The sequence below is a fragment of the Hyperoodon ampullatus genome (assembly GCF_949752795.1).
Source record: "Hyperoodon ampullatus genome assembly, chromosome: 12".
NCBI classification, from domain to species: Eukaryota; Metazoa; Chordata; class Mammalia; order Artiodactyla; family Ziphiidae; genus Hyperoodon; species Hyperoodon ampullatus.
Genome location: NC_136925.1, coordinates 25,224,835 through 25,251,204, shown reverse-complemented (window position 1 = coordinate 25,251,204; position 26,370 = coordinate 25,224,835).

The window sequence follows — 26,370 nt, the reverse complement described above, 5'->3', positions numbered from 1 at the left end:
GTTTCCTAAACTCATTAGACCAGTGTTTTTTTTTTTTTAATATGGTTCTAAGACCAGCAGTGGAAGAATCACCTGGAAACTTGTTAAAAATTCCAATTCTCTGGCACCCCTACAGATATACTGAATTAGAAACTCAGTGAGGACCCAGTACACACTGTTTTAACAAGGCTTACAGGTGATTCTGATGCATAGTAACGTTTGAGAACCAGAAGTCTGAACTGCTGTGTTGAAAGAGTAAAGAAGTAATCTATAACTAAAGGGATCAAAGATGACTTCACAGTAAATATGGAATTTAAACAACTTAAAAAAAACATCTTTTACAAGTTCAGGAGGATTTTGTTGAAATAAAGAGTATCAAGATCGAAAAGAATGTCAGCTTCTCATAGGAATGCAAAGTCTATTTGAGGCATGTGAAGAAAATCTGAGTCGTGAACTAATAGGGCTACTTAGTAGGAAGCAACAAGAGAGGATGGAGAGTCGTTTTCCTTGTGAAAGGCTGTCTATGGATTTTATCCTCTCAGCAAGAAGAAGGCATCAGAGGTCATCAAACAGAAGAGTGACATCAGTACATTTGCTTTTTAGGGACATAACTTTGGCAGCAGTGTGGTGGATTGAGTTATGCAGAGAGTGAGAGAGAGACAAGTTAATCAGTTATTTTGATTTCAAACTGAGAAATGATGAGGTTTTAAATTACGATTATGGTGACTGGGGACTGGTTTTAACAGATTTTCAAGGTAGCATTGTGCCCAATTAAGGTACTAGAGAGAAGGTCCCCTCCTAATTAAGGTGTAGAAGGTAACAAAAGATAATGCTTCATCTTAACAACCAGAAAAAACAAACAAAAAACCCAGAAAGCTAAAATCACACTTTTCTTAAAAATCCTCAAAGAGTGATGGACATAAATAAGTTTAAATTAACTGATTTAAAAGAAGGTCAAATCCTACATAGGTGAACAAAGAATTACATTTAGAAATCGGTTGAAAGTAAAAGGATGAACAAAAAATATACCATAGCAACATCAATCATAAGAAAGCTGGTGAATCAGCCAGCGTCCAGGCAGAGACAGAAAACACACCAGTAATTTGAACAGAGATGATTTAATGTAAGGAATTCTTAATTTGAAATGTTAAACATTACTAAAAAAATTATATAAGATAAAAGAATTGCAAGGGCAGAAAGTAGTTACTACCTCTGGTCTGAGGGCTAATGAACTGAGAAGGATCTCAGAAGAGACCCTCAAGGCTAAGATTTAGGCCGCATTGGCTAGGGTATGGCTGCCACAGGAAAATGCAGCTTAAGAGTGGTGGAGAAATTTTCTAGTGGGCATAGATGAGCAAGAGCTGGTTGTAGATATAGGCCTGGCTTTCAGAATGAAGTAGGAAGGTGTGTCACATCAGGGTAGTAATTAAAGTGATAGATGAGGATGAGATAACTCATGGGTACAGAATAAAACATATCTAGAAGAGGATCCAGGTGAAACAGTAGGTGAGAATAGGCCCTTTCTATTCAGAAAAAGTAGTAAAAGGAGCAGAAGTTGCAAAATGCTGTCTCATAAATCAAAGAAAGAGAGCTCAATATGCAGCATATCATATTTACCAACAATTTTTTAAGCTGGCAGGAATATCTATATACAGAAAGAAGAACCTTCTCTTGTAATGCTGGGGAGGATATATTATTTACACTTTTTGGAGAAGGAATGTAGCAGATATTTAATACCATTAAAATACTCATATCCTTTCACATGGTGAGTCCCCTTCCAGAAATAAATGTTATAGACAAAGATCTCCTCATAGCACAACTTGTGGTGAGAACAAACTAAGCTTCCCAAAATAGGGGAATAATCATTCTCTGTAAATCATGATTAATCTCTATGCTAAATTAATATGTAGTCACTGAAATGATATTGTTACAGAATTTATAATGACATAGGGAAACCTAACAATATAAATTAAGTGAAAATGTGATACATAAGAATTATAATCCCAAATGAGTAAAGTTCCTAGAAAAAAGTCAAGACTTCTTATTTGGAGTGTTGTAAAATTATAATTATTGTAATTAATTCAACTTGATTCTACAAATGAGCTGGCATTATAATCCAGAAAACTCAAGTATATTTTAATAGATATACGAAGGTGTTAATAGTCAACATTGTTGGATTGTTCTAAGAATTCTAGAAAGACCAAAACTAGAATGCTAACATGGTGGTTAGGAGATCACACGTGACCCTTGGGAGAAGACCCCCAGTAGAGTGATAGGAGAAGAAACTACATGGAGATGGATTCAAAGAGAAAAAAAATTAAAGTCAGTTATCATAGACTATATATTGAAGATATTAATTTATTATTTAGAAGAGGGGGAAAAAGAGAATAACTGATTGAAATGTATGAGGGCATTTGTAGGTATGTTAAGTATATTTCTATGCTGAAGGGAACGGACCAAGGGAGAAGGTAGCTTAAGGGTATAGAAGACAGAAGGGACAATTGTTTATTAAAGTCCTAAGGAAGCCGGGTGCAAGCGATTCAGTGCCCATCTGGAGCACTTGCTAGAGTTCATTGCGTATCTGTTTTTTTAAAGCAGCTGTATATTCTTAGATTACATATATTATATTCAATATTATATTATAATTTAATATTTTATTGTGTTTAGCACAGGGTCTTTCACAATAGCTATTCTGTTCTGTTACACTGAGTTAAGTAGTCCAGGGGCTAGACAAACTGTCTCTGGATAACAATTGATAGCTGACAAATTCACAATTTTCTACAAAACCAGTCTAATTTTTAATTAATTAGAAGTGAGATGTTGCACTTGTTTCATTTGTGTGAGAGAGAGATTTTAAGTACAACCCACTGGGAACATAACAAATCTGACATGGGTATTTCTTTGACCTGAGTGTCACTCCAAGAAGCTTGACTCTTTCTCCTTAAGCTCAAGCCTTAGTACATAAACAGGCTTATTGAGAAGAATTTTTTTCTCTAGGCCTTCCACCCAGATCAGGAGGCTATTGATATAAACTAGAAAAAGTTCATTGGTTGTCACTGTACAGGTTAGGGAAGAGAGAGGAGAAGGAAAAGGGGGAAGAGAAAGAAGAGTAAAAACGAAAGAGAATGGAAAGGTAGAGAAAGGAAAGGAAGGTTGGGAGAGAAGAGAAAATATCACAGCTGTTTGTGTACGTAAGCATGTGTGAGCCGAGATCAGGGCAGGCTCCTAAGTAGGAAGAGAGAGAGGGAAGAAATTGTCCCTCAGAAGCCCAGTATGGGCACACATTGTTGGCAGTGCTGGAGACAGAGGCTGGGATGCTGGTCACCAGATATGCCATTGTCATGACTCCTGGAGCAGAATGAGAGGTGGGTCAACTCTCTTTGCACCTGGGAATCACTTCATGTCTCCTGACCAGAACACCCACATATATGTTCACTTGATATTTTGTGTGTATGTTGTATAGCTATACATGAAAAATACCACTTTTCTCTTAAACACAGTGATTTATATTTTTGGTTCCTGTGTAATGGTGGAAAAGGGTGGTAAAGAGACAAAGAAGCAAATAATAAAACTTGGAAGAAATAGGGGAAAGGGCAGAATGTGAAATAGCGGGATTGTTGGGTGGTTTTAACTCTGCGCCGTATCCGATATGGTGTCATGGAAAGAGCACTGTATGGACCAGGAAACTAGGAACTTTGTTTCTATTTCAAGTTCTGTCATTTTCTTCTTACTGTGAGACCTTGATCAAGTCACTGTCTTCTCTGGGTAAAATTTATTCACAAATTAAATGGGGGGATAGACTAGATGCTAGAAACTTAGATATCAGTGTGTGAAGAAGAAGAGAGGTGTTTGATTTATTTTGGCTGTTCATAAAATTTACAAATGTTTTTTGGATAGGAGGTTGGAAAATACATATAGAGACCCATGTGTGATGTGTCAAAAAAAATCTAGAGTAATATGTCTGGAATAATAATAATAAAACAATCTGACTTTGATTGGATCAGTGACTATACTTGTAGCTTGGTCCTGCTGAAGGCAGGTGACATTTTCCCTCCTTTGTGCTCATATACTTATTTGATCTTAGCCTGTGAAGGCTGTGCTGTAACTGTCTCCATTGAACTGCAAACCCAAGTGTTTGTTTGTCTTACTAATGTATCTTCAGTAGATAGCATAGTGCTATTCTGAAGAAATCCTGAAGAAATTGATTTTTGATAAATTAATGAACTAATAATTTCTTAGCTAACAAAGCAACCTGTTTGTCAGCCACTGATATAAATATCTATTTACCTGAAACAGACAATTCTCAACACCACAGTATCTTTCTTATTTTCAAGAGATTTCTCATCTTTATCATAGTATTTGAAGACATATGAATAATTACTGTTGGTTCATTTTTCACTATATGTCAGACATATTACGTGACATATAATAATGTTCCCATTTAATCTACATCACAATCCTGCAAATATTAACCACCTTATTTTTTAGTAAGAAAAATGGATCCCCCAGATTTCAGTGAACTGGCTCAAGGGCCTATATGTTTTCAGAATCATGTGATTCTGATTCTTCTTTTACTACAATTTAAACTAAAAATCTTTCATCATTTCATCATTTCCACAAATTGTCTGGTTTTGCCTCTCTGATTATTTGTTGTTAACGCACCTGTCCTAAATCCCTGGAATAAGCCTTCTCTCAGGCTACTCTTGCCTTCTCCAGTCAGAAACTACTCATGAGCATGTGGTTGCTCAATTTTCTCAAGTCAGGGCAGCAAAGAACTTGCTTATCCATCTTGTTCACTGAGTTAATCAAGAAGCCTTTGTCTTTCTCCATAGCTGTGTTATGTAGCTAGAACTGCTCAATCTGTGTTTTCCTAATTCCTTCCATACAAAGATAGGAACACTTCCACTAAGATTAAACTGAGCCTTTCTTATTTCTCTTAATCTTTTCTAACTTTGGCTGGGAATAAAATGCTAATTCATAATATGGAGAAGACAATTTTAACATTGACTCCTTCACCAATTTCTGGTATGACCTTATAAAGTTAATCAGTTAATCAAATATTTAGCTTAATTTTGAGTAGTTATAAGTGAAAATGACATCAACATTTTTAGTAAAATATGCGAAAGCTTGGAAATGCTTGGAGTTAGATAAGAATGTAAATGTCAATAATAATTACTATTTTGTGTAACTTATGTAGATTTAAATTGATGATCTTATTAATCCACAGATTTATGTATTAGCATATAGTTGGTTTCCTCCCTAATTAGAAGTAGAAGGAAATAGAAATTAGTGGTATACATCTGTATCTGTCACAAATAGTGAACTGAATCTCCTCTGTAAATGCAAAAAAAATTTTTTTCATGTGGTTCAAAAGGTTCTCCCAGCTGTACCACTGGGACTGTTGCAGAATAACATGAGAATATTTATCTGTTATATGGACATTCCTGTCAACTGATATTTGTTGTAAAAAAGCTTAATATTATTGTAAAGAAAATGTGAGGTAATTACTGGTACTATGGAGATATCTTTTGGAATTTTTGTGGGTTTTATGGTTAAAGGTGAAGTAAAATTGTCAGAATGATTGACTGCTGTGTTTCATCATATCTGCTATAGCCACGTGACTTAAAAGAGTTCTATGGAGTTAGGAAAATCTATAGACTTTTCTTGCTTTCCTTTATACCGCAATGAGCTGTTTGGGATTTGGCACTTGCTTTGTAATGTCTCATAGGATGAACACAAAGGAAGAGTCAAAGGTGAGTCATTCAGTTGAGTTAAAAGGAATAGATTTTTGGCTGTGTATAAACACAACTACAAGATTGACTATTCTTATTCAATTGACTGATCAACTTGGTCCAACAACAAATTAGAGTTTTATCTTCTTTCAGTATATTGATTAAATACACTGGTCACTTTTGTACATTTGCTTGTACGTGGACAGCTGCAGCATAGATAGTTAACATGGGCACTGGAGTCAGACGACCTCGGCTTATATCCTGTCTCCTCCAGAAATAACTGGATTATCTTATTTTGTCTCAGTTTTCTCATATGTAAAGTGGGTATTATAATGGAATAAATTTCTTAGGATTATTAAGATAAATCAATTAGATAATATATCCAACAAGCTTGAACAGTACCTGGCACAAAGTAAGCTTATTTACTATTGTTTTATCATCATAATTAACTTGTGTCTACATGTTTATGCACACAAGCACTGCTGTCAAGTTATGTATGTATATAATACATATTCGCTTAAGATATTAAGTTTAAAAACTCATTAAACTAAGTAAAATTTTTAATTAATTTATTTAATTTGACTTGTTGCTTAAAATCATGTGAAGAAATTAACCAGATGTTTGACAACCTATGTTGTGTCAACTTGCCACAAATAAGCCAATTCAATTAAACATGTAATTATTCATTCCAATGGTCTGTTTACACAGTACAAGCCATTTAGTTTGGCCACATTTTTACTTAATTGCTGAAATAATTGGACTTTGGGTAGACAGAGCCTAGAATGGTCAAATTTGATGCTACTGAATGATTTGGTTGTTTAGATTTGTCATGACTCATTAACTATAAGTAGCAACAGAATTATTTCTGGTTTCCTGCCATTCACAGGACTGTGTAGTTAGGTTGCAGACAGTTTTAACAGTGAGAACATTTTTTTGTTGTGTTGAACTGTACTTCATCCATGAAAATACAGTATGAATTTTAAAAAATTTACTATTTATTATATTTTGTATACTACATATATCACATAGTATAATATAGTCTCTAAATGGTGCACATTTATATGTACCTAATATATGTAAAATATATATAAACACATACACAATTATACTCATTACCTGAAATTTTCTTACATTCATACAAGGAGTATGATAAACAGTAAAGGGTGAAATTTGCTCACTGCACTAAAGACTGACTATGTTTTTCAATATAGCCAGTGAAAATATTTTCAAATATTTAAAAGGCAAATACTCATATTACTTGTTTAAATAACGTGATACTGTAATATTCTTGTCTTTCAGAATTACACAAATAGGGCAATAATAATGAAGAAATAGAAATATATGAGAAGCAATTTATAGAGCATTCAATTACCAAAAATAAAAGTTGTCACTAAAGGGAATTCAAATATGTGCACCCCATTAATTCATACTTATTTAGGAATTATAGTTAGCCTTACCACTGGAATCAATATTTTGGCATTTCTTTTGTCCCCAAACTATTCCTGATGTTTTTTGATATAAATTGTAATGCAGAATAGACAAAACCACAAAGAATTTCCTCTCTATCAAAAGCTTAAATGAGAAATTACACAGTTTGAAAAATCAGTTGTGCATTAACTCGCTTCAAAATAAATTTAAAAGAGGAAGGAAAGTTTCAGGCAATAAAAAGCCCAATTAAAAAAAAAAAGAGGAACTCTTGTGTAGTTTCAGGTTTTGTATTTTTCTTTTGTTCTTTTATTTGTCATTCTTTTTCTGTAAACCATCAAGAAATACGGAAAGCTTTTATAGTTGTATTACTAAAAATATATCAAAGTATATATATTCACAATGGGTGTCTTTACTCACTACCTGAAATATTCTTATAAGGTGAGTAATATATGGTAGAGAGTGGGAATTTGCTTGCTACACTACAGCCTGCCTAAGCACAAAACTAATTTCTTTTTACTGAGAAATATCTCATCTCTTTCCAGTTTGTAGACAGGGTCTTTGGCGACTGTCTTAACCCCCAAGTGGATCTGAGGTGAAGAAAGAATATCACTTAAGTGGAGTGGTTTTCCTTCAAGGCATGAAATAACTGGTAAGATTCTGTACCTTTTTACCTTTTCAGCTGGAGTTGAATGTGTATGAATCTGATGTGTCAAAAATATTTATAATAGATGACTTGGGGCCTGATGCTGCAGCCCTCAGGCAGTCAAAACTCCAATTGACTTCAGTGAGAACTTTATTTGTCCAAGGTCCAGCTGCCCTGTTCCTGTAGGAGAAAAGAAAAAGCTTAAATGGAGCACTGGTGCAGGGCTTCAAGAACTATAGACAAAAAAAGTCTTAGATAATGGTAGAAAGAAATCTGCAGCTGGTTGCCTGTCTGAGAGCTGTAATCGACAAAAGTGGCTTGGTCTACTAAGAAAAGAATAGTTTTGATTGATTTGCATCCACTTTTTAAAGATAATTAATTAATTAATTAATTAACTTTTGGCTGCGTTGGGTCTTCGGTGATGCGCATGGACTTTCTCTAGTTCTGACGAGTGGGACCTACTCTTTGTTGCGGTGCGCGGGCTTCTCATTGCAGTGGCTTCTCTTGTTGTGGAGCACGGGCTCTAGGGCACATGGGCTTCAGTAGTTGTGGCACATGGGCTCAGTAGTTGTGGCATACAGGCTCTAGAGCTCAGGCTCAGTAGTTGTGGCGCATGGGCTTAGTTGCTCCACAGCATGTGGGATCTTCCGGAACAGGGATTGAACCTATGTCCCCTGCATTGGCAAGCGGATTCTTAACCACTGCGCCCAAGGGAGGTCCTCATCTGCTTACTTATGAACATAAAGTCTGTATATTTGAGTAGCAAAGTGTAACGCCAGTGCTTCGCACAATTTTTAATTCTATTTTGATGTCAAATGCCCTTAATAAGTATTCATGGAGAGCTCATGAACTTCCTCTTTCCCCTAGATTTATCAATTACCAGGCACAACAGGAGAAATATAGTAAGTGTAAATCAAAGGTCAAAAGATTATTGCTTGAAATGTTCAGGAAGACTCTCCATTCATCGAAATTAAAGGTAAAGTGAAATACAGGCACTTTAGCAATCTACTAGTCCTAACACCTGAGAATGTGTGTGAAATAACTGGAACCCAGAGGTGGGAAGACTATCTTTCCGCTTTGCTACAATCATCTCTACCTTTGCCATACTCCAGTCTCACCTATTTCTCTTTACTTCCCTCACCCTCCAAAAGATTACTTTTCTTCTGGGGAAATTTTTCCATTTTAGTTGAAGCGATATCCACTGGGTTTAAAAATCAAACAATCTGTTAACTGTTCAAGTTATAGTATCTCAGACACATTTTCTTCATCTATTAAGTACGGTGCTTGTGCTAGAGTACATTATCAGTTAACTTCCGACTGTGTTATAATTTCATTTCATTCTCTTTTTACCAGTTTACACTTCTCCTATATTATCCTAATGGAACTGCTCCAGGCAAAAACCACTGAGTAATATTGTGCTTGGTGATTCCTTGCTTTTTTTCTTAAACATCTCTCTCCCTTACTTCAGATACCAGTGCTTTAACACTGCCCTGTTAAGCACAGTGAGACACCCGGTGGCATCCCATGATTCAAACAGTTTGACATAGAGGTACTCCAACATTTAAGTACCATCCAAAGTGAGAAATACAAATCCACCCTGCCACTCAGTGCTCACACACACACACACACACACACACACACACACACACACACACACATTTGGAAGAACATTTTCCTAAACCTTATGTGTCTTATGTGTAATATAACATTTCCTATTAAGTAGGATTTCATCCCACTGAACATGCTGGGTGGGTCTCAATACATTGATTTTTCAATCCACTAATGAACTGCAACCTATAGTTCCCAGAATAGTAAACTCTGTGGTACTTTTGCACCTGTTAAAGTGATAGTCATCTTGGCCACACGTTTTCACTTTTGAAAAGATGGATGAAGATCTGGTATTTTTAGGAAGTGATCACCTTAATAGTGTGAGTTTAAGGGTCATGGGACAATAGTGAAAGGGAAATTTGAGAACAAGAGGTATTTTTCATTGTTGACTGACTCCCAGGTACTCACAGATATTGATAAATTCTTCATGATCATCAATGAGACTTCTCCATGTGCTATTTCAGAATTCTCGAAATGTTTATCATATTTAATTGAGAATGCATGAATGTAGATATCAAGAGAGGTTATGCTTTACCCAGTAGTAGATTTCTCATAGAGACTGCCACTGAAACAACAATCCAGATATTGGCAACGTTTTGATATTGTTTCTCAGAACCATGGCTTGATTCTACATGTTCTGATAGCCTGTGTTCTTACAGTATGTCTAAAACAACCATGAAGCAAAGCCTGCCCTCCTTCTTTCCCCCAAGATTTCTTTGGCCCCTGGAACATTTTTAAATGTTCAGATAAGTTATGAAATCTGAATCAAGGAAAAACATCTGAGGGAATTAATGATTTTTTGTTACATATTTGTTAGAAGATAGACATATGAAGATGAGAGAATCTTTGTATGAGAAAGCAGCCAAGCCAATATCACCAATATTTCTCTAAAATAGGTACACGAAAACCAATCATTCAGCCAAGAATCGACTAATTGTTAACATGAGCTATTCTCATGTGCTTGAGGTTCCCCAAGACCACAGTTCATGGGTTGGAAGTTATATGAAAACCTTCAAAAGTATTCATTTGCAGTGTCATTTAGTTATTCAAGGATCATTTATTGAGCACCTATGATGTACCTGAAATGTTGTAAGTGCTAAGTGCTAGGGAACACATGATGAATGAAATGCATGTCTGCAGAATGAAAAATTGAAGAGGGAAGAAATTCTAAAGATGCTTCTAAGTAACATTAGACTTGTTCTAAAGAAGATACCTTAGCACACAAGAAACAGAGAGAGTTGTTTCATTTCTTCTCACTCATGTTTTACTCTGAACTTCATTAGTGCTGCAGACAAAAGGAGAATGAAGCAGAGAGAAATTAAACCATAATAATTTTATTTTATGTTGAAAATTACAAAGCCGTCTTTAAAGTTATTTCACTATCAAAGTAATTAATTTAAAATAGCAAATGAAAATTATAGAGTTACACAGGACCCATTATTCAGAATTCATTGTCCACCAAAGCATTTAAAATATGGTTTTTGGCAGTATAAAATGAGGAAAATAAAGGTTAACAGAGAACAACTGCTGATGGGAGGTGTAGATAATGTTTCCTAGTGGGAAAATATATTATCATAAGAAGAAACACTTAACCATAAAACATTCCAGAGGGGAGCGATTGGAATTATGTCCCCTTCCATTGCATTGACATAATGTGAAAACAGCCAGTCAAATCAGTTCTGATTTTTAATTGCACGTAATAAAAACAGCCAGACAACCATTGATGGGATCAGTTACTTTTCAACTTGTTTTGCCTTAGGAGGAGAAAGCTTCAAGTCTGTCTTTTAGTTAGTTCTTTACACAAGTTCATTTAAGAAATGTCAAAGGTTGGTTTAGTGTATGGATTTTACATAGGGTACATATCCATTTTCAGTTAGAAGTGATTCCTTTTCTTGATTACTTGTGACTTTAATTGTATGCAGGGTTGTCCTCCTGGAAAGGAAAATTGATGCAATTGCCCACAGACCCTCAGGATCTATGAGGGGAGGGGGGAAAAAAGGCAGCCAGCAGCTGGTGGTTAAAATATAATTAGTGCCAATATGTAAAATACAATTAGCATCAGCATGCAACGTGCTCCCTAGGCCTGCCTCAGCTGTCTCTGATCATCTGTGATACCTCTTCCCTCAAATCATCTACCTGCCGACCAACTGCTGTTCTTGTTGTCAGTGGTTACTATTGGTTAAAATACTCACCATAACACAACTTCCAAATTTAATGTGAACAGAGATATTAAGTTTATAGAATAGATGACTTAATGATATGTTCTGGGTCCTGCAGCTCCATAGACAAGGCCTCCTTATACCTGAACTTGGCTATTAAAACTTATCTTGTTAGGACATCTTAATTTGTCACCTTAATAAATCACTGTAGTTTAAAACTATAAGAACTGTTACTACCGTATTGTCATGTTATCAAAATCAGACCACTAAACCCCAGAAATAGTTATATTTATAAGAGAATAATAGAATAATGTCTGATAAAGAACTCATGCTAAAAGTTGCTAAATTTTGATTTATAGAATGAAAAGAAGCTTGTTTGACATCATTAAGATGAAGGAAGATAAATGGCTAATAAACTTTTTCCCTTCAACTAAAGTAATAAAGGCATTTAGCAACTTAGGAGTGAATTGTGCTTTAAATATTTATATGTGAGCTATCTGATTGGAGCTTAGAATGTATTTTTTAGACATTTGGGGTTTAACATGGGTTTGAGTTTACAAGGGAGTCAAGAAAAGTCTCTGAAATCTATAACATACCTGGGGATAGAACATAAACCCAATAAATCAGACTTTTTCTAAGGTTTAGAATCTTGCAACTTCTTAACTGTTGCAAAACTCTCACACATCTCAGAGTTCATATCGAATCTCTTTTCCCCTCCCTTCCTTCTTTCCTTATTATTATTTTTTTTTTGGATAGCATTTCAAATTGAATAATTTTTCCATTGATTTACATTATAGTTTCCCCAATGATTTCTTTTCATTTTTATTGACCCTCGGTTAAGTACATACATACTCCATACATATGAGTTTAAAATTTCTTTTCTTAACTCATCATCAAATAATTTATTTCAAAAACCATTAATACACTGGAGGACTTATCACTTAATGGGATTTCAGTGACTTATTTTACAAGGGGAAGAAGTCTTATGAAATGCAATGATAAGCTATTGGTTTATCTATTCATCTTCTCCAAAACTGTGGGTATTTTAACATGAGTACCCAGTAAGTTTTGAGAAGTACTTACTTAAATAATTTCCAGTGTGATTGGCATCACACTGGAACATTAGGTATGTCTTTGATAGGTGTTGGATCCCACTGCCATTTTTATACAAAGTGAGTTCTAATCCTGCATCCTTTGTCGGGAGCTATGTTATGGGGAGTTAGTTCTTGAAAAAGTCATTCAGGCTGAACTACTATATTTGTAAGGTTTTGCAGTCACAGGAGGGGGTCTCTACAGGCCTTAGCTACTTGTAGATGTCAAGTTTTATGTGTGTGTTAGGGAAGGGTTTGGTGTTAAGACAGCAGCCAAATAGAGCTTGGCCAACCAAGTGTGCCATTATGGATGAAGAAGAATTTTGTCAGTGACATAATCTGAAAGCCCTGGTCATCAAATACCATATCAATTTAAAAAAACAATCATCAACTGCAGCGAATGTCAGTTTTACTTAAAAGCAACCAGTATCTTTATGGGGAAGATAAAACTCTTCATAATTCCTGCTCGACATCCATCTGAGAGTCAACTCACTTGTTTACTTCGATTTTGTTATCTAGTAGTTATACAATGCTAAAGTATAATTTTTTAAAAAGATAATATCATAACTCATAAAAATACAAAATGAATATGTGTCAATTACTTTAATTAAAAAGAGAGGGACTTCCCTGGTGGTGCAGTGGTTAAGAATCCTCCTGCCAATGCAGGGGACATGGGTTTGATCCCTGGTCCAGGAAGATCCCACATGCCGTGAAGCAACTAAGCGCATGTGTGCCACAACTACTGAGCCTGCGCTCTACAGCTTGTGAGCCACAACTACTGAAGCCCGCACACTTAGAGCCCACACTCTGCAACAAGAGAAGCCACTGCAATGAGAAACCCCACGCACCGCCAATGAAGAGTAGCCCCCACCCACCGCACCTAGAAAAAGCCCCTGCACAGCAACAAAGACCCAGTGCAGCCAAAAAAGAGAGAGAGAGAGAGAGAGAGAAAACCAGTGGGATATTATAATAGGTTCAAAGGAGAATTGCAAGTTCCAGATATATATTGGCCATCAGGAATGCTGAAATGAATTTAAGAATACAGGAAGAACAGATCAGTACCCACAGGCCAATAGTCAGTTGCATTCCACCAGACACAGTTCATTTTGCATTGCTATGCACAAGGCTCACTTGCATTATTATCAAACTTCTATAAAATACAAAATGATAACATAGCTCAAAGATTATGAAAGGTATAAGTGGACCCTGAAAGGTATTGCAGATAGGATACCTAATAATCCTTATTTTGCCCACTTTAAAGTCTTTCATAATTTTTCTTGACAGAAGCATAAGTCTCTTTTGATTATTAATCCTGGATTCAGTGTCAGTGTGAGACAGAGATGTAGGGGTGATTTTATTTCTCTAGTGGGAATATGTATACCATCCTCAACTGAAGTATGTCTTCTATCAATGTAACGGCCTAGAGCCTGAGCTCTGAAGTCAGTCTCTGACTCTGACACTTAGCTGAGGGACCTCAGGGAAGTTACTGTCCTTCATGGTTCTGTGTCTATAAAACTGCTATCACAATATACATAATTGTGTAAGTTTGCTCTGGGGGTTTCTGCATTATTTTGGATTAACTAAATATTTTTTGAATCCATTTTTATTTCCTTTGTTGATTGCTTTAGGATTTATGTTATGCATTTTTTATCTTATCACAGTCGACCTTCAAGATATATGTCTATAAGAACCTAACATATAGTATAAAAACCTCACAGTGATAGATTTCCTCTCTCCCCTCATTACCTTATATTGTTTTCACACATTTTGCTAATACATATGCCATAAATCCCTCACAACATTATACTACAGTATACATTTTTATTTTTGTTTCAACACTCAATTACACTTTAAATATATTTAAATAATAAGAACAAATCTTACACATATTTCTATGTAGCCTCAGTTCCTAGTGACTTCAATTCCTTTGTGTACATCCACATTTCCATCTGGTATGCAATTTCTTCTGCCGGAAGGACTAACTTTACATTTTTTTAGTGCAGGTCTGTTCTGATAAGTTCTTTCAACTTTTGTAGATTTGAAAAAATCTTTATTTTTTGGTTTTGGAATGATATTTTACAGAATATAGAGTTCTAGATTGTCAGTTTTTTTTTTTCTTTCAGCACTTTAAAGACACTGCTCTACCATTTCCTCCCTTTGACTCTTTCCAATGGGAAATCTGTCATCATCTGTATGTTTGTTCTTCTGTACAAATTGGCTTTCTTTCTGCTGGCTCCTTTTAGGATTTTGGTTTTATCGCTGGTTTTGAGCAATCTGATTACAATATTCCTTGCTGTTGTTTTGTAGGTTTCTAATACTTGGGGTACATTGTACTTCATGGACTTCTGGTTTTATATTTTATCATCAAATTTGAAAAATATTTAGAATATTGTTTCTTCCCATTTTTTTTTTTCCTATTCCAACTCTCTCTCTTTAGGGGACCCTAATACATGTGTATTTGGCTGCTTAAAGTTTTCCCACAGATTGCTTTGTTCATTTAAAAATACTTTTTTCTCTGTCTTATTTTCAAGTTCACTAATCTTTTCTTCGAAAATATCTACTCAGGTAATACAATCCAGGGTGTGTTTTTTTTTTTTTTCCATCTCAGACATTTTAATTTCTAAGAGTTTAATTAATCTTCTTTAATATACCTTTCATGTCTCTTTTTGAAAATATGGAATACATGCATACATTCACTACATACTAAAACATTTATGATAACTCTTTTAACATCCTTATCTGCTAATTTTAACATTTATGTCATTCTGGGTTTGTATCAAGTGATTGATCTATTTCCTCATTATAGATTATATTTTCCTTCTTCTTTACACGTCTGCCTTTTTTTTTTTTTTTGTCGTTTTTGGTTGGATGCCAGTCATTGTGAATTTACCTTGTTGGGCAATAGATATTTTTGTTTTCCTATAAATATTCATGAGCTTTGTTCTGGGTTACAGTTAAATCTCTTGGGACATTTGATTCTTTCAGATCTCACTTTTAAGATGTGCTAAGTAAGCCAGAGTAGTGTTTAGTCAAGTGTTTTCCCTACAGCTGAGGCAAGATTCCTTTGTGTACTCCATTCAATAACTATGAATTATGATAATTTTTCAGTCTGGCTCGTGGGCCCAGATATTATTCCTGACCCTATGTATGCACCAGGTGCTATTCTCTCTAATCCTTTGGGTGGTTCTTTTTCCAGTTTCAGGTAGTTTCTTCACAGTCCTGTGATAATCAGTACTTGACTGGATGTTTGAGGGTTACATAAACAGGTGTTGTTTTTTTGGTTTTTTTGGCCATGCCGTGTGTCTTGCAGGATCTTAGTTCCCAGACCAGTGATCAAACCCAGGCCCATGGCAGTGGAAGCATGGAGTCCTAACCACTGGACCATCAGGGAATTCCTGAGGGTTATATAAACAGATCTCAGGTGTTCTTTCCCTGTAAAGTTCTCTCCTCTGTACTCTGTTTAATGTACTCCATTCACTTCAATTTCCCCAGACTATCTGCCTTACCTCATTAAACTTTGTCTGGCTTCTTCTTCTCTATGCTGCAGCCTAAAAACCCTTATCAAGGAAATAAACTGCCCTAGTCATAGGGCTCACCTCTTCTGTTTCCCATTTCTCATGGATCACTATCTGCTGTTGCCTGATGTCCAATGGTTTAAACTATTGTTCCATACATTTCCTTCTAATGTTTGGTTGTTTAAGAAAAAGGGTAAATCTGGTCCCTTTTACTTCATGTTTGGATAAATCAGAAGTTTCAATTTTAACTCTTGGTACTATAAAGAATTAAGTTTGTCAGATAATCTCTCCAAGCATACTTAGAATCTTCTGTTGACTCCTTAAAATGTATACTAATTGAATAGAATTTTTGTAGCAGTCAACACAGAGAGCTTCTGAGAGAATGCCAGCAAATGATAGACAAGGAATTCCAAGTGAAGCCTATGTGAAAACAGGGCAGAAAGAAAGAAGGCATTTTGAACTAAAAGCAGACATATTAACGTAGATGCTGACTCTTGAAACTGGGTTACAAAGCCACATATACCTACAGAAGAGGTATGTGGTTAAATAAATATACATTTCTCTCTAACTATACTTCCCAGTCATTTCCAGTTAGAGAAGCCCTTTTAAATTTGATCTCAAAAAAATAGTGTGGTCTCCACATGACAGTAGTTGTAGTCTTTGTTGATTTAGCAATTACAAAATGACAAAAGATGACTGTGAATTTAGTAACATTCAATTTCTTCTACTTTGTTGAGCATACTAGCATCTATTTGTCACCAAGTCCAAGCTTGTACTGCTTGACACATGACAGGTCAGTAAATAGACAGATGAGGTGTTGGGGCAGGCAATAGTGACTTTATTTGGAAAGCCAGCAGACTGAGAAGATGGTGGACTGGTGTCCCAAAGAACCATCTCACTAGAGTTAGAATTCAGGCTTCTTTTCTACTAAAAGGGGAGGAGTTGTAGCTGGTTGTTGCACACTTCTTGGTGCCAGAATCCTTTGGTCTGGCAGCTGTTCACATAGCTCCCATCATGGTGTTCCTATAAACCTCCCACAAGAGAAATGTTATTCTCTATTTGCAACTTTTTATCTCTATATGAATGGAAAAGTGTTATACCTTTAATGGTCAGAGCCTTTAGAATGGGCTACCCTGTATATTTCAGGCTATAGGCAACACTCTTTTAGGGAAGGTGCAGAGCCAACATGACTAAGCATAGGCAACAGAGCACAAAGGTTAGAGCTAAAGGAATAGATTCAATATGGAGTCAGGTTTGTTCTTCTCGGTTGCATGTCTATATGAAAAATATGAGCTATGAATTTATTTATCTAAATGTTTACTTATCTACAGATAATTCTTGACACATGAGTTGAAAACTCCTTAAAAATCCAGAGTCCAACAGAGGTCTGAAGTCTGGGACACAATTCAGGAAAACAACTTTAATTGATTATATATATATATATATATATATATATATATATATATATATATACATAGATAGAGAGATAGAGAGATAGACAGCTATTTAGAAAAAACTAAATAGTTCCCATAGCATTTAGATTCTTCTCACCTAATTTTCTCTGATTCTTTGTGGAAACAACAAACAAACTGACAAAAATATTTTGGGTATTTTAACCTGAAGTATATGAATTGGAGTAGACCTAATCAATCACAGTCAGCTCCCTCTGCCCATTTATAGTCAGGTATGGTTATTCAAGTTATACTAGAATTGAGGAGAATGATTTCTGGCCTCAAACAAGGTTTAGTTATTAATCAGTGGTATAGAAGCTTGAAACAAAACTATAATTTATGTATTCAACTTATGTAACACATATGAGGGTTATTTTCTTTTTGAGATCTACAACATGAAATAAAGATTCTTGAAAATTGTAGTAATAGTTTCTTTCTTCAAAGAGTACATTTATTCTGCTTAAATCTTCTATTTTCTTCAAATGAGTCCTTAAAAAGGTTCTCAGGCTTCTAATGAAAATCATCAAAATAATTAAAAGAACACATACAGAGATTAAAGTCAGAGCCAGCAGAGAAACAGGAGAAACATTTCGGCAAAAAAAACAATAGAGAAAAAAGTCAAAGATGTAAGATCTGCTCACAGAGCACTTCCCAAAGGTTACATATGAGCTCCAGGCAAATAGCAATAGAGAATCACCCTTAAATCTTGTAAAAGATTACGACCCATAACAAACTAAGCAATAAAAACAGAAGGAAAACTTGCAGATCTTCATACTTCTCTAAATCAAACAGTAACAACAAAAATATAGCTTGTATTAATGTCTTTTGAATCAAGCAGCCTTTCTCTCTCTGTTCTGCCTTGTACTTTCAGCTTTGTAGTTAGTTGACCTTTTTCTGTTATTATTCTCTGATATGTTTAGCATCTGGATGCTTATTTACAGACTTGTTTGTTGAAATGATGCCGACACATTATTAAACTACATTCCATGATTTTATTTTTAGAATATTTCTTTGTTTTTTTTTTTTAATACATCAGCAATTCTTGATTGTTGGTTGTTGTCTAGAGCTTGCAGAAATCTGACAAGAAAATGGCCTATTATCTTTTTTTTTTTTTTTTTTTTTGCCTGGGGCTGTCTCAAAATCTGTGATAATTTTTAGGTTTCTTTATTTTTTCAAAGTATTTTATTTAGCTCCTCTGGATGAGTAATATACAATTGCTGCCTTTAAAACATTTATATCTTAGTGGGATGATAAAATAGGCATTATAAACGGTAGACTGAAATATAAATAAGTGCCTGGAAAAGCATTGTTAGGTAGGATTTCCTGTAAAAGAAGAAAATAAGAGAGAGAAAACAAAGAAAATTGGATCTTATAAAATTTGGTCACTATCAAGTTTTACCACTCTATACCTCTGTTACTTGTCAATTTTCTTAAATCTCTGAGGTATATTGTTTCTATCAATAAAATTAGGAGAACCTGTATTCTATAGAACTGTTTAAGGACTAACTGAGTTTATTTAAAGATCTAAGTATTTAGTAGGTACAAAATTTGTTGTTACTTTTGTATTAAGGGGTTCAGAGATTCCATTCACAGAAACTGGGCTTTTCCTCAAAAAGGGAGGAGTTGGTTTTGTTAAAAAATAACATGGAGTAGGATAATCTACAAAGAGGTATGTGTGAATAAACTCATAGATGCAGAAAAGGGCAGGGCAGGTCCAAAAGCACAAGATCAAATTATTTAGAGTAACCATATACATAGGAAATACCTTAGAGAAAAATCTGGAACAGAAAACTGAGGCAACGTGAAGAAAATTCTTAAATGCCAGTTAATATATATGGATGATATTCAGTTGGCAAATCAGAAATACTGAACATCTTAAGCCAGCTTCATTGCATAAGTAACTACAGAGAAAACACTTAAAGGGCTAGAGAGCCAAATTGGCCTCCAGCTGTGTTACCTGACATATAAAAATGCTTACGACACCAGGTTTCTTTTTCCATATTCTATATATACTTTAAAAAGTAATTTATATTCTTAGTAGTAGCATTATATAATGCAACTCTCATATATGTATTGACAGGTGAAGAAAGTACACTCAAATATGTCTTTGGACATGGATGTATACTTTTCAGTTTACACAGCAATATCCAGATCAGTGCCTAGCATGATATCAGTATTTAATAATAAAATTTGGTGCATGAAAAAAATACATTAATTTTAAAACATTTTCAAATATTATCTAGTTCCAAGTTCATTTTTCTGTTAAAAAAAACTAAAGATTATTTTGACACAAAACCTTTCTTTTTATTTATTTATTTAGTTTTTGGCTGCATTGGGTCTTCGTTGCTGTGCGTGGGCTTTCTCTAGTTGTGGCGATCAGGGGCTACTCTTCGTTGCAGTGTGTGGGCTTCTCACTGTGGTGGCTTGTCTTTGTTGCAGAGCATGGGTTCTAGGTGTGCGGCCTGCAGTAGTTGCGGCACATGGACTCAGTATTTGTGGCTCGCGGGCTCTAGAGCACAGGCTCAGTAGTTGTGACGCATGAGTTTAGTTTCTCTCTGGCATGTGGGATCATCCCAGACCAGGGCTCGAACTCGTGTCCCCTGCATTGGCAGGCAGATTTTGAACCACTGCACCAGCAGGGAAGTCCAGAACCTAACTTTCTATGTGCAATTTCAATATGTGATTTACTCGGTTTCTCTTTGACAAGATTTTTGGCTAATATTCCTTTAATATTCTTTTATGTAACCGTGTATCATAGGAGGAAAAGGCTTGAAAATTTCTACATACCTCAACTTTGAACATGAAATAAAACTCACTGCACTAGTATGTTGCAATAACAATGACTATATAAAAATGTTTTGGGGCTTCCCTGGTGTCGCAGTGGTTGAGAGTCTGCCTGCCGATGCAGGGGACACGGGTTCGTGCCCCGGTCTGGAAGGATCCCACATGCCCCAGAGCGGCTGGGCCCGTGAGCCATGGCCACTGAGCCTGCGCGTCTGGAGCCTGTGCTCCGCAACGGGAGAGGCCACAACTGTGAGAGGCCCGTGTACTGCAAAAAAAAAAAAAAAAGTGTTTTGATAGCTGAGGATAGTGAAAGACAAAATGGAAACTAATATGATTTAGCAGCTTCCAAGTATAAGGCATTCTACATGCATCCACTTATGTTTTTCAACATTCCTATATTTTAGATATTGATAACCCCATTTCACAGAACAGAAAACTCAAGGTTAAAGAGTCTAATATATGAAAAGTAAAATATAGGATACAGAATTTCAACCAGATATGACTGACTCAAAACTGTTTACTTTTTGATTAGCCATGCTGCCTCATAAAATTTTGCCAAGTGTTATTATCCTATGTGTACATAGGCCGGTATAGAAATTAAATTCTTTATCTGAGATATCCAAGGAAATAGCTTCACAAATGTGACAGTCATGATAACTGAACCAAACTTTTGGCCAGCAGAGCCAAGTGGACGTTTCAAATATACTAATATTTATATTTAAGCTCTTCTGTATGTTGACAATTCATGTCAAGTGATGAAGTCAGAGCCAAAATGATCCTACAGGATATTATGGTGTTCATCCTTAATGAACATATATCACCTTACTGAGTTTTACCTGCAAGTTTTCCTTGTTAATCACAGCTAGACACATGTACATTTATTGAGATACACAAGCCATATCACCTAAGAAATTAAATCCATAAAAGATAATTATTTCAGAAGGGTTTTCACCATCCTGTGAATATAAAACATCATTCTGCTGCTTATGTAGTGAACTATCCTATGATGATAGGGGGAAAAAAACTGCAAAAAATCCAAAAAAAAAACAGATACTGCTTTTCACTTTATCTTATGGAATATTTGAGAGTCATTTGTTTTATGGATGAATAGAAAAAATATCATGCTACAGCTTCTTAAAAACAAACTTAATATGTACATTGGGAAATAAAAACCAGCAAAATATTTTTCTGCTGACCTTTACTTTCACCAAAGTTAAACCGGAGGAGAATAATAGAGTTATCAAATGACATTGCTGTGCAAAGGAAACTGTAACATGATGGATTTTTTTTCCAAGATAGTATTCCTGATGACACCATAACATAGAGAACATAACCAAAGTGCCTAACACAGAAACAAGTACATATTATAAGTCAGAAATGAGCAGACTACTTCCTGTTAGGGCCGCACATCAGTAACAGAGAGGGGCTAGTTGGGAAGATGTTTTAAATATATCACCTTAAGTCAAGTGAGTACATGGTGGTCAAGTAGTGGAGTCGAGCCAGATCCTGTGTAAATACACACACAGAGAAAGAGGGGGAGATTGAGAGAGAAATACAAACAACTCAGTGAAATCAGAGACAGGTATATTTATGTACAGGAAGAAGGCAGCATGAGCAGAGACACTGAAACAAAAAACATTATAATGGCTACAAACTAATATATATTTAAAAACCATTCTGTAACAATATATGTTAATATGACTTGTCACACGACCGACCACCGGGCCAAGTCTGTCATCTCTAAGCTCTAGGTAAGAGGCTGAAAATTCTAGAGCATTAAAGCTTTCAATAGAGAAGTTAATTATTAATGCGTTATTATTCCTAAGACCAATTAAACACATAAGCATCAAAACGACATGTGAGATAGCAGAAATAAACACTAAGACATTGTATGATAGCATTGGCAAAAAATCGTCTCATAATAAATTCTACAATTTACAACTACACGAGCATCAACAGGAAATACATATGGGTTTAAACATATAACTATAGAAAGATTTTTTCATTATTGAAATATAACAGTCAAAATAACTGGAGTCATACCAGACTTGGAATTATCTTTGACAGTAATTACTTCCTAAGAAACAATAGAACAAACTTGCATAAAATCATCAACTATTAAACCCAGTCATTTCTCATTCATATTCGAATTCAAGGAGAGCCTCTCAGATTTGTGGTCTCAGAAAGTTCATTTGCTCAAGATTTTATTTGCAGGTTTCAGATACCTGAGAGGTACTCTTTTATTTTTGTTTATTTTCTTTTTCTTTTTTTATTTTTTAACATCTTTTTTTTTTTTTTTTTTTTTTTTTTTTTTTTGGTGGTACGCGGGCCTCTCACTGTTGTGGCCTCTCCCGTTGCGGAGCACAGGCTCCGTATGCGCAGGCTCAGCGGCCATGGCTCACGGGCTCAGCCGCTCCGCGGCATGTGGGATCTTCCCAGACCAGGGCACGAACCCACGTCCCCTGCATCGGCAGGCGGACTCTCAACCACTGCGCCACCAGGGAAGCCCTTAACATCTTTATTACAGTATAATTGCTTTACAATGGTGTGTCAGTTTCTGCTTTATAACAAAGTGAATCAGTTATACTCTTTTAAAGAAGAAATGTACAATCCATTTGTTTTCACTGATTATTAGAGGTCTTTTAGATATTTAGATAAGTAAATTAAATAATCAGCTACTAATGAGAAATGAATTGCTGCTTATCAGCTTAACGAATAGACATAATTATTGATAAAAATTGTTACAGTTTTGCTATAAAAAGGAAATCAGATAATTTTAAAAGATTTCAAAATTGTAGACTATATTTGTGAAGAAAGAGAATCGAGAGAGGTAGGTTTGAAAGACAAAATTCCAAGAATTACAATACCTCATAAATGGTTTGTTTTCTTTTGTTTTGTTTTGTTTTGCGATATGCGGGCCTCTCACTGTTGTGGCTTCTCCCGTTGCGGAGCACAGGCTCCGGACGCGCAGACTCAGCGGCCATGGCTCATGGGCCCAGCCGCTCCGTGGCATGTGGGATCTTCCCGGACTGGGGCACTGACCCATATCCCCTGCATCAGCAGGCGGACTCTCAACCACTGCGCCACCGGGGAAGCCCCATAAATGGTTTTTATTGGAAAAATAATAATAGATAAGTGTAGAACCTTGAGTGGGGTACATGGTAGATTGCAGATTGCTAAGATGGCCACAGTTCTTTGCAGTATCTCCCATCAATAGGTAGAGTCTCTTTCCCCACTCGTTGAATCTGGACAGGTCCTATGGCTTTCTTGATGGATAAAGAGTGTGGCACAAGTGGTGCTGTGTGAGTTCTGAGCTTAGGTCTCTAAAAGCCTTGCAGCTACTGCTATTACTTGCAACCCAGCTGCCATGGGAGAAAGTGTCTGCATCCCTGTGCGTATTACAGGTTGGGAAAATGTCTGAAGTGAGAAGTGTTTACTGGAGTTTATTTTTCCACCAGAAAAGTACTCAGATATTTGAAGGCATAGGAGCAGCATAGTGACTGGAGACTTCAGAACTCGTAAAGAAGAATGAAATCAACGAAGGAAGTCAACTCAGTACACAACATGCTAACCTGTATGTATTAACTAGGAAAGTTCTGTTACACATTGGAACTCATGGCATCTGCATCAGGAACAGCAACATGACCTGTCAATCTGATGTGTCTGAAGAGATGTTCAAGAAATAAGTTTAGCAAAGTCATAAGAAAACAAAGAACAAAATGTACATACAAAATAAAAGAACCCTAAACAAAAATCTCAAAAAAATTAAGCAGTGTCTTAAAATGCATAAATTATAAAAATTAATAAATTTGAAAGATTCCACTCTCTTCAAGATGCAAATTAATTATCCAAAGTAATTAATTATCCAAAGTAGATCAAAATGATAGATTGATAGCATAGATGATACCATCAAATACTACTTGAATGCATCACTAGATTCCTCCATTACAAAAAATAAAATATGAATCTGCACTTCTGTGACAATGTTATTACAAAATGGCACAACTTTGTTTTTTAATTTTATTTTTTCAGGGTTTTCAGTTACTTTTATTTTTATTGAATTTTATTTTATTTATTTTTTTATACAGCAGGTTCTTATTAGTCATCTGTTTTGTACATATCAGTGTATACATGTCAATCCCAATCTCCCTATTCATTCCACCACCACCCCCTGCCACTTTCTCCCCTTGGTGTCCATACATTTGTTCTGTACATCTGTGTCTCTGTTTCTGCCTTGCAAACCAGTTCATCTGTACCATTTTTCTAGATTCCACGTATATGTGTTAATATACGATATTTGTTTTTCTCTTTCTGACTTACTTCACTCCGTATGACAGTCTCTAGGTTCATCCACATATCTACACATGACCCAATTTCATTCCTTTTTATGGCTGAGTAATATATGTACCCCATCGTCTTTATCCATTTGTCTGTCAGTGGGCATTTAACTTGCTTCCATGACCCGGCTATTGTAAATAGTGCTGGAATGAACATTGGGGTGCATGTGTCTTTTTGAATTATGGTTTTCTCAGGGTATATGCCCAGTAGTGGGATTGCTGGGTCATATGGTAGTTCTATTTTTAGTTTTTTAAGGAACCTCCATACTGTTCTCCGTAGTGGCTGTATCAATTTACATTCCCACCAACAGTGCAAGAGTGTTCCCTTTTCTTCACACCCTCTCCAGCATTTGTTGTTTGTAGATTTTCTGATGATGCCCATTCTAACTGGTGTGAGGTGATAACTCATTGTAGTTTTGATTTGTATTTCTCTAATAATTAGTGATGTTGAGCAGCTTTTCATGTGCTTCTTGGCAATCTGTATGTCTTCTTTGGAGAAATGTCTATTTAGGTCTTCTGCCCATTTTTTTACTGGGTTGTTTGTTTCTTTAATATTGAGCTGCGTGAGCTGTTTATATATTTTGGAGATTGATCCTTTGTCTGTTGATTCGTTTGCACATATTTTCTCCCATTCTGAGGGTTATCTTTTCGTCTTCTTTGTGGTTTCCTTTGCTGTGCAAAAGCTTTTAAGTTTCATTAGGTCCCATTTGTTTATTTTTGTTTTTATTTCCATTACTCTAGGAGGTGGGTCAAAAAAGATCTTGCTGTGATTTATGTCATAGAGTATTCTGCCTATGTTTTCCTCTAAGAGTTTTATAGCGTCCGGTCTTACATTTACGTTCATTTTTGTGTATGGTGTTAGGGAGTGTTCTAATTTCATTCTTTTACATGTAGCTCTCCAGTTTTCCCAACACCACTTATTGAAGAGGCTGTCTCTTCTCCATTGTATATCCTTGCCTCCTTTGTCATAGATCAGTTGACCATAGGTGTGTCAGTTTATTTCTGGGCTTTCTATCCTATTCCATCGATCTATATTTCTGTTTTTGTACCAGTACCATATTTTCTCGATGACTGTAGCTTTGTAGTATAGTCTGACGTCAGGGAGTCTGATTCTTCCAGCTCCGTTTTTTTCCCTCAAGATTGCTTGGCTATTTGGGGTCTTTTGTGTCTCCATACAAATTTTAAGATTTTTTGTTCTAGTTCTGTAAAAAAAAGCCACTGGTAATTTGATAGGAATTGCATTGAATCTGTATATTGCTTTGGGTAGAATAGTCATTTTCAAAATATTGATCCTTCCAATCCAAGAACATGGTATATTTCTCCATCTGTTTGTTTCATCTTTGATTTCTTTCATCAGTGTTATAGTTTTCTGAGTACAGGCTTTTTACCTCCTTTGGTAGGTTTATTCCTAGGTATTTTATTCTTTTTGTTGCAATAGTGAATGGGAGTGTTTCCTTAATTTTTCTTTCTGATCTTTTGTTGTTAGTGTATAGGAATGTAAGAGATTTCTGTGCATTAATTTTGTATCCTGCTACTTTACCAAATTCATTAATTAGTAGTAGTTTTCTGGTGGCATCTTTAGGATTCTCTATGTATAGTATCATGTCATCTGCAAACAGTGACAGTTTAACTTCTTCTTTTCC